This window comes from Myiozetetes cayanensis, unplaced genomic scaffold (assembly GCF_022539395.1).
Source record: "Myiozetetes cayanensis isolate MyiCay16 unplaced genomic scaffold, myiCay2020 scf16, whole genome shotgun sequence".
Taxonomy (NCBI): Eukaryota; Metazoa; Chordata; class Aves; order Passeriformes; family Tyrannidae; genus Myiozetetes; species Myiozetetes cayanensis.
In genome coordinates this window covers 11,250,023-11,260,062 of record NW_026087270.1, presented here as the reverse complement: position 1 = coordinate 11,260,062, position 10,040 = coordinate 11,250,023, and the positions used below count along the sequence as shown (strand labels likewise).

Sequence of the window (10,040 nt, the reverse complement as noted above, 5' to 3'; positions counted from 1 at the left end):
TTCCCAGCGGTGTTAATTGGGTAAGAGCTGGCGTGGCTGTTCCGAGGGGATGGGGCTGGTGCTCAGAGCAGGGACCCAAACGGTTAAACTCGGCATTCCCACCCCGTGGACGTGCACACACGTGTGCTTGGTGTGACATCTGCGTGTGCTGGGGTGACTGGAGCCACATGTGTGTGCACACACTGATAGACACACACGTGTGCCCTGAAGCGCCATTACCCATCATCATGGGAGGGAATTCATGGGTGCCCTCCTGTGGGTGCCAACCAGGTACCCACACCCAGGGAAAACTGCACATACATTAATGCAGCCCCTCTCTTTAATATTTTTTTTTTCCTATCCCACTGTTGCAAAATCCACTCCTGTTTTTCTTTGTTAACGTAAAACCTGACATGGACTCGGAAGCAGCCAGAAAATGAGAGGCAGGAGGCTGGCACCTGGGAGCCCTGGGCAGCGTCCCCGTCCCTGTCACATACTCTGGTTGTGCTCACAGAGGAATTGTTTGGTTTTCCATGCTTTGCTTTCCCTTTTCCACCCAGAGGTGGGTTCCCCTCTTAAAGGCAGCTCTGCTCCCTAAGCAGGTGAGGAAGAGGGTGAAGGCAGCAGTGGCACCTATGGAAGTTGGCATCACATGGGACCCAGCTGGGTCACAGAATCATGGACTGGTTTGGGTTGGAAGGGACCTTAAAGCTCATCTTATTCCACCCCCTGCCATGGGGAGGGACATCTCCCACTGGACCAGGTTGCTCCAAGCCCCATCCAACCTGGAATCACACCATCCCATCTGAAAAGGATACCGTGTCACAGGTTAATAAGTGCATGAACTGCTTCACCCTTTGCCCGAGCTGTCTCTAAATATAACAATTTTGGAGGGGAAGGAATCTCATCCCTGCTTTCTCTTTGCCTCTGTCGGCACTGAAAGGTCCGGCACAGCTCGGAGCATTTCACCCTCGTTAAGTAGATAAAACTGGAACGTGCTCAGAGTCCTGACCTGCAAATCCTGACAGCAGGAATTGCTGTGGGATGGAGGCTGACCCGGTGGCTCCAGCTCGGGTTTCGCTGTCCTGCAGATTTTCATCTTCCAAAACCCCGGAGTCAGGAAATAGTTAAACACTACAGTATTTTGATTAGCAGAGCCTTAAAGTCAGTAAAAAAGACAGTCAGAGAGAACTATCAGAAGCATGCTAATGAAGTGAAGTCATCAGCACACAGCAGAGGAGTATCCATGCCTGCTCCACGCCGGACCAGCGCCGGACCCCGGCGAGGCGCGTGCAGGTGGAGCAGGGCTCGCAGGGACCCGGGGCTTGGCCGTCCCGACGCCTTCGCTCCCCTCCCTTTGGATATTGCAACGCTTTCCCTGGGATTTTTTTTGTGCTTCACTGGAGCTTAATGATATTTCCAGCTCGGCGGGAGCTGCGGGAAGACTGGAGATAGTGCAGTGAGAGACTAGAAAGACAGCAAAGGGCAGCTCCTGGCTCCGCGGGAAAGGTGAGGGCATTCTCTTGGAAAATCCCTTATTCTCTTGGAAAATCCCTTATTCTCTTGGAAAATCCCTTGGGTTTTTCTGTATCGCCGGCGGTTGGATCGTGGCAATTCTGGGGGTGGGGAGAGGGGGGTGTTTCTGGAAGCACGGCGGTGTTCCCTGCTGGCTCTGCAGCTGGAAAGTTTGGGAGCGGGGTCTGGGGATGGTGATGCCCCAGCGAGTCCTGCAGGGTCCCGGCACGGAGCTACTCAGAGTGAGCACGGCAGGACCAGCTGCCTCTTAGACTCCCTTTGAGAAATATGTGGGCAGTTTTAGTAGCATTAAAAAATACTGTTCGCTTTTCTGGGATTTTGCAGAGAAACTGTGTGGAGGTTTTGTCATCCTTTCCCTTGGAGCCTGTGCATCAGCGCCTCACAGGTCCTACCTTTTGTGTAAAAAATGACTTTCTTGAAATAATTAAGAAACTTAGGACAGAGTGAAGTTTTAGTTAAGCCCTTGCCTTAAGGCTAAACCCGGTAACTCTTGCGCGGACAAATCCACACTGGAGCCGATGACTCGCCAGTGCTGTTTAATTTATAAGAATTCCCACCATGAAAACATGCATTTTTGTTTATCAGAAATGGAAGAAAAATATGCAGTAGAGGTTTTACTCCTAAACAGATGAGGTTAACCCGTTCAAGATGATGAGTTCTGGGATTATTCCTGGGCTAAGATGAGCACATATCACTTTCCAGCGGTTAGAAATGAGCTGGTGACTCAAACCCTGCCTCGAGCTCAGCGCTGGGCAGATCCTCAGCCTGGCTGCAGGTCTGGTCCCAAATTTTGCGCTTTTTCCTCATGGTATTTTAATTTTCCTTTCGCAGAAGTGTCCAAGCTTGTGGCACTGAGAGCGTATTTCGAGGCAGGCAGACACCCAGCTCCTGGTTTATGTGATCTCCTGGAATAACCCGTTCCTCACTGCAAATACGCATCCTTAAAAAGCAAAATCCCTTGATTTTATCCATATGGGGGTTAATGTGATATCAACAGTAACAGAATTTTTTGGGCCTAGGACTCCCAGCAGGATTGGCAACACCATTATCTCTTTATTTCTACATCAGAAGCGTCTGGTTTCCTCGTATCTAAAAAATGAGAGTTACTCTAAAAACAACATCTCTGTCCCAAAGCAGAGCCCTGCAAACCCCATCCCTGGGGTACAGCTTGGTGTCCATCTGCCATGCCCAAGGGACCAGCTTCCTGAGAGGTTTGTCCCTTTTCAAGAGCTCTGGGCTCCTGGGAAATGCACCTTGGTCCATGTGCATTGCACATTGGGGTGGCATCTCGGCAACCTTGGCTGCAGGCAGAGGTGGGTCAGATACTGGGAAGAAGGTCTTCCCTGTGAGGGTGGACAGACCCTGGCACAGGCTGCCCAGAGAAGCTGTGGCTGCCCCATCCCTGGTAGAGTGACCAAGGCCAGGCTGAGCAGGGCATGGAAGGTGTCCCTGCCCATGGCAGGGGGTAGAACAAGATGAGTTTTAAGGTTCCTTCCAACCCAAACCATTTGGGATTCTGGGATTCTCTGGCCCTTGGTGAGGTCTGGGCTCTGCAGCCTGCCTCTGTGCAGCCTTCTCAGCCAAATTCCTGCTCAGGGTGAGCTTGAGACTCCCCAAATCTTTTAAAATTATGAGATGGGGACTCAGCTTGTGTGCCCTGCCGGCAGCCAGGCTTGTGGCTGCACCAAACTGCCCAGGAAGTAACCTAAAATTCCCAATTCCTCTTTTTTTGTGTGAGTAGGGTTTGATCTGCATGCTCCATAAACCAGGTTCAGATATGGACAGCTGTGGGTGACAAAGCCTGGCTGTTGGGTCAGCTCTGGCTGCCTTCAGAGGGCGATGGGAGCATGGTCCTGAACCTGGAATGCGCTTCATCACACCAAGGCCATGGATTTCGTCAGTGCCCCAAGCCCCATTCCATCTCAAGTTGCACTGTAACTGGCTGTTTGTGCATCCCATGCAGATGTACCAGTCACTGGTTGTGCTGTTCTGATTTTTGCTGCAGGTTTTTGGGGGGTTTGTAGCACTCAGAGACCCAAAAATCAGCCAGCAGGAGCTTCCCGTGGCCTCCCAAGGGCTTTAAACCCTCTTGGATCCTCCAGCATCCACTTTGGCTGGTGTGCTTGGAGCAGAAAGGTGTTAAAGGGCCCATGGCCCACTACTAAGCAACAGTTACCAACAACCTTAAGCAAATAAAATATAGGAGATTATGAAAACAGGGGAACTGCAGCTGATTCCCAGCATCTCCGGCGGGTGAGTCAGGCGTTGTGGCTGCTGCTCCTGCTCCTTCCTAGATGACAGAATCCACCCATCAGATCTGCCCTTGGAGATTATGGATCCCACAATATTTATGATGCTTTCAAATAACGTGCCTTTCCCTGGCTGCTGGATAGCAGGAGGGACAAGCTGGGATTTGCACATTCCTGTCCTTAAGGCTGGGGTTTAATGCTCGGTTACGGGATATTTCCGATGCCGTGTGCTCTTTTTCTGGGAATTTTGGGCTGGAGCTTTTGCCCTGTTATAGGCCATCAAGCCTTGACCCCATATCAGCTATGAGAGAGGGAAGTCCAGGTGTTGAAGGACGAGTGTTGTCCCAGTGCTGTTTGATGCTGGTTTTTTATGCAGATCCTCGAGAAATGGGTTGCTCAGGGATTATTTTGGTGATGCCCTGGCACAGGCTGCCCAGAGAAGCTGCGGCTGTCCCATGCCTGGAAGTGTTCAAGGCCAAGCTGAATGAGGCTTGGAGCAGCCTGGTCTAGTGGAAGGTGTCCCTGCCCATGGCAGGGGCTGTAACGAGATGAGTTTTGAGATCCCTTCCAACCCAAACCATTCCACAGTTCTATTGCACCGATTTCCCCCTGCAGGGAATCACTCAGTGATCCCAGGGAGATGCCTGGGCTCCAGCCAAAGCTGGGAATCACTTTCAGAGGTGCCCATCCTGCTGCTGATGTTCAAGGGAATATCAAGCAAGCACAAAACTAACATTTACTCTGCAAACCTCTGAAAAATAAGTAGTTTTATCCAACGTCCTGTTTCCACAGCAGCTTTCCCAGGATGGCCATGCTGTTGGTAGAAGGGCTGAAAGCAACTGGTTGAGCAAAGGCGTTTAACAACTGCAGGTAGATTTATTTCTGCTCTGAGCTGTTGTTCTCTGGCACTGTATAAGGCAGTAACTGTAACTGTACAGGCAGCCTGTCCACGTCCGAGCTCATCTTCAGAGGTATTTGCAGGCTCTCCTGGCATATTGTGCTCCCATAATCTATCAGGATCTGGGGACATGCTGCAAGGAAAAATGTGTGTGCCAGGGCTGGTTTGCTGTCTCAGGGCTATGTTACAGGCTCTGACCTTCCAGTGGTGCTGGTGGCTGTGGAAAGGGGAGGGTGGGATTTGGAGTTGGAGGAGGGGAGCTATCCCCTGAGTTTTGCAGTGGGTGGTTTTGACCTTACATGACTCCTGTGCCCTCCCCAAGATGGATCTTTTGGGCTGTGCAGTGTGGCTTAGCCAGCAAAACATAGATCCTTGCAAGAGAGGCACAGAAAACAGGCAAAGGTCAGGAAATCCCTCTAAGAAGAGAAATGCAGCTGCTTTTCCCAATCTGCTTTTAAACATATCCTACAGCACAGAGCCCAGCTCACCTCGCTGTGGGAATTGCTTTCATCACCTGGGAATTACCAGAATTTTTCATTCTGCCACTCTTTGCTGTGCCTGTGGATGCTCCCTCACCTTTCCAGCCTCTTGTCATCCCAAGACCTGCTGAGGATCCCCTTGAATTTTTGTGGCTGCCACCTCCAGAGCACACTCACCTTTATCTGGACAGGGGATGCTTGTTAAGAAGATGGAGACCTTCATCCTGATGCCATCCTAAAGCCCTTGTCCCCTTGCCCACCATCCTCTGGCATCACTGGTGACCCACGAGCCAGGATGGCTGCGGTGACTGGAATCACAAGGACTTTCCTAAGGAATGGCATCACTCTGCAGGGATGTGGCACTGCTCAACTCATCCTGGAGCATGGGCATCTCCTGCCCAGTGGCACAGGGAGGGCAAGGCTTGGAGGAGCTTCTCCTGGAGCCTTCACCTTTCCCTTTGAAGCATGAAACAGGCTCCAGCACAGGAGCTTGGTGCAGAGAATGACTCCAGTGACTTCAGATTTGCTTCTCTGGAAAATCAGGATGTGGCCATGCAAAGCCCTTGGGAGCTTCTGCCTTTGTGGAGGGGTTGGGTGGCATCGCTCCGGGTGCTCTGGAGGCCACGTGGGGGCAGAGGTGGCCACAGGCATCTGCCCCAGTGCTGTCACCTCCACTCCCATGGCCCTGGTCCCTGTGCTGCACCCCCTGGGGACAATCCCCGTGAGCAGAGCATCCAGCACAGCACAGGCACTTGGTTCCCTCTGAGACGAGGAATTTCTCCAACGACACAAGGACAAGGGAGAGACCCCCAGCCCGGTTCTATTCCCTGCTGCTCCAGAGCCTCAGTGTCCACAGAACTCCAGCCTGGGAAGCGCAGGTGCCTGTTGTGGATAACATCATTTTCCCTCTGCTTGAGACCCTTGGGATGTCCCACGCCTTTGAATCCTCACCACTCCTTCTGTGCCTGAATCCATGCACTTTCCCCAAAGCATCCTGACTTTCCTCTTCTCTCAAGGGAAAAATGCACTTGTAAAGAATGGAGGTTTTATCCCTTGTCTTGATTAAAAAGGAGTGGAAAGAAGGGCTGTGGCTTGTGTTAATCTTAATTAGAGTGAAGGAGAAAACTTGGGATCACCGTGGCACTGCTCTCCTTGGTTCTCAAAGGATTTCTGGGGGGGTTTTGGGCCAAGAAGATTCCAGGGAGGCTCCAGAGCGGATTTCGGACAGCAGCCGGCTTTTTGGGGCTGGAAGCTGAGGTCCTGGAGTACAACATCGCCACCTGTTTGCCACATGCGAACATACAGCGGGATAAATCCCACCAGGATGCACCCCAGCAGGATGGATCCCATCAAGATGCAACTCCGTCGGGATATATCCCATCAGGATGCAACTCCATCACAATATATCCCATCAGGATGCACGCCATCGGACAGCCCTCCATCAGGCTGCACCCATCAGGATACAGCCCACCAGGATGCACCCCATGGGGCAGCCCCAAAGCAGGATGAATCCTCCTTTCCCTCAGTGCTAAAAGCTGTTTTGTGCCTACACAACACATGTAGGATATTCATATACTTGGGATAAATGCCCTGTGCTCCCCCCTCTTTCCACGGACAATGTGCACATGGATTAAGTGTCAGGCTTTTGTTTGAAAGAAGCCTTCAAGGAAATGACTCAAGGAGACATTTGTGTGTTTAAATTTGTCGGGATTTGAAATATTTAGGTTCTGCTTATGAATCTGGACATTTAATGGGCAGCCCTTGAATGGAAAGGCCTGGCTGCTGCCTCAGGAGGGAGGTGTGTGCCCCCCTCACACTCATGTGCACACACACACAGTGCTAATGGGAACGAGCCAACTGAGATTGTTCCATTAATGGGGATTTATAGCACAAATCTGCTACTGTTATGTCAGGACAAACAGCAATAAGCGGGCTCTTAGTGCTGAAAAACTGACCCTGGGGCTCTGGGCTGCTCACCAGCAAAGGGCAGCTGCTCAGAAAGGGAATAAATGGCAAAGGATGGAGACAAGAAGAACCACTATTTGGGGAAAGAAGAAGAAATGAGATGAGGGACATGGACTCCAGTCCCTCACCTGAACTGCTGGGGTGTTTTCTCCCTGTGAGTTTTGGTTGGTGAGCGTACTGCTCCTTTTCCCCTGCAGTAAAATCATGGAGTCATGGAATGGTTTGTGTAGGAAGGGACCTTAAAGCTCATTTCATCCCACCCCCTGCCACAGGCAGGGACACCTTCCACTAGACCAGGTTTCTCCAAGCCCTACCCAACTTGGCCTGGAACACTCTGGGGATGGGGCAGCCACAGCTTCTCTGGGCAGCCTGTGCCAGGGCCTCACCACCCTATTGGGAAGAATTTCTTCCCAATATCCCATCTAACCCTGCCCTCTGGCAGTGGGAAGCCATTCTCCTGACATCTCCCAGACTTGTGAAGCATCTCAGGGGGGCATCTGTGGCTGTAGATGGACACAACACAACCTTATCACAAAATTCCAGGAGCATTTATGTTGGAAAAGACTTCCCAGACCATCAAGTCCAACCTGTGCCCCATCCCCACCTTGTCACCCAGCCCAGAGCACTGAGTGCCACATCCAGTCATTCCATGAACACCTCCAGGGATGAGGACTGCACCACCTCTCTGGGCAGCCCCTTCCAATGCCTGACCACCCTCTCCATGAAGAAATTCCTCCTATTTCCAACAGGAACCTCCCCTGGTGCATCTTGAGGCCATTTCCTCTTGTCCTGTCAAAGCCTTGTCACCTTTCTGCCTCCCACAGAAGACAGGTGGCCTTGGAACTGTGTGTTGGCACTGCAGGTGACAACTGGAGACAGGCTGGTGCCTAACCTGTGGCTGGGCTGGAGCTGGAGGTGTGAGCTTATTGGAAGGTGTCCGTTTGTGTTGAGCGTGAATAGTGAATTGTTCTCCCCATGTCGGTTGTTATTATGCAAAGCCAAGTCCTAACAAAATATTGAATTTCCTCTGCCATAATTTGGAGGAAAAACACTTATCCGGAGTTCAACAGCAATTGTGAGGTGTCCTTTCAATCCAACACACAGGGGAGCTGCTGGAGCACCTGGGGTGAGGCTGCAGCCTCTGTGTGAAGCAGAGGATCCGGCACTGGGAGCAGTGGCTGCAGACCAGGGCAGCAACCTCCTCCTCCTCCTCCTCTTTTTAGTATTTTTTTAACACTCCTGCAGTCTGAAATTCTCTGAAAAGCTTCTTTTTATTCATGCACTTGAGCAAAATTCAGGCTGAGCCTCTGCATCTACAATAAAACTTTAAAGAGTATCTGGACTTCTTGGTGTGAAGGAGCCAGGATGGAAAGGGTAGCAGGGGCATTAAGAGAAATTTGGGAAAGCTTGTGGCTGTGGTGGCATTGGAGGGTGCAGCAGGACTGGATGCAGTGGCCCAGGTCCCCAGACCATTGTTGCTCCAGTGCTGGAGCCAACCAGCCGTGCCAGGGCTCAAGCAGGCACATGTCCATCATTCACAGTAGCTCTGGGATGATCCCTGCAGGACTGGGAGATGTCTGGGTCAAGGATAGGTGGAAGAGGAAAGTGGTGATCCCTCCTTTGTTGTTCCCGTTCAATTCAAAATGCGGAAAAGAAAAGAGAAAGGATTAAACTCCAACCAGAGTGGTGGAGTCAGGAATGGGCTCAGGGCTCCTCCTGCCCCTGCACATGACATCCAGGAGTTTAATTTTGAAATGATGAAGCTGGAAAAAATCCAAGAATAATTTGGTTGATTGCAAATGGAAAAGGATAATCACTCAGTCGTGTTGCAAAACCAGGCACAGTCCATGAAAGAAAGAAGAACTGGGAGAGGTGGTGGCAACCTGCAAGCAGGTGACCTGCCATGGTGGCCAAAGTTGGGTGCCAGGTCCAGGATTATCTGTGGCTGTACCCTGAGGAAGGTACTGCCTCACTCCTGGACTGTTCCCAGCTCTTCTTTTCCAAGGACACTCTGAAATAGAGACCCCCAATCAGTAATCCCAGTGCACAGATGGCAATTCCGCAGCAGGAACAGCTCTGCCATTAAACCCATGGGATACATGGATCCTTCTCCTGCCAGTGCCAGCAGCCACCTCTGGCACAGGATCCTGCATCCAAACAGCTGCTCATGTTGTGCACAAGGGTGATGCTGGTGACATGGGGACAGGAGTGTGGAGCCTGGATCTGGCTGAGTTCCATCCCAGCGGGATGCTCTGCAGTATCCATTCAACCCAGAAGGCACAGGAAAGGGTTTAGCAACGTGCAGCCACCTCGATGATGCCTATTTTGGCATAATCCCAATCTCTCTGCATCTAAACAGCCAGCAAATTGAGCCATGGAGTTTCACATCTGCAAGGTCAAATCAGTGCTGGAGCCCTGGATAAGTGGTGGGTTTATGGAGGGAAGGGAATGGTAGCCTGGGATCTGGAAATGGGGAGCAGAGCAGCTGCCTCAGCCGCTCCCCTGGCACTGTGCTGGCATTTGCTTCCTGGATTGCATTGGAACGGTGTGTTTCTAGCAGGCATCTCACATTTTTCCAAACCAAACAGGAGTCTGTCCGTGGCTTGGCCTTGGGGGAATGTGGTGCAGAGCTGTGGGACCCCCACCAACCTGATGCCACCCCTCAGTCCTTCCCTCCAGTTCAACCAGAGCCACCAATTCCTCAGAGCAACACTTCACTGCTGTCCAGTGCCAGGTTTCGCTCTGTTTCTCGCCCCTGGGCACAAGGTTGGAGTGTTTTGGCTCAGCAGGAGCAGAGCAAGGCGAGCTTTGGTTGTTTTTATTAGAGTTAAAGGGAAACTTTAAAGCAGACGTTGCTCCACATCCCGAGCCCAGTCCACATGTCCCCGCCGGGCCGGCACAGCCAAGCAGCAAAATCCTCACGTCAGCGGAGCA

General features: G+C 51.6%; 1 protein-coding gene across 1 annotated transcript in view; it reads left to right on the top strand.

Annotated features, from left to right (window-relative positions):
- The first annotated feature begins 1,227 nt into the window (after positions 1-1,227).
- ZNF469 (zinc finger protein 469) overlaps positions 1,228-10,040 on the top strand; it is a 66,987-nt gene continuing 58,174 nt past the window's right edge. Inside the window, 1 exon segment of the mRNA XM_050311698.1 lies at positions 1,228-1,488. The gene's annotated coding sequence lies outside the window, so the exon portion shown is untranslated.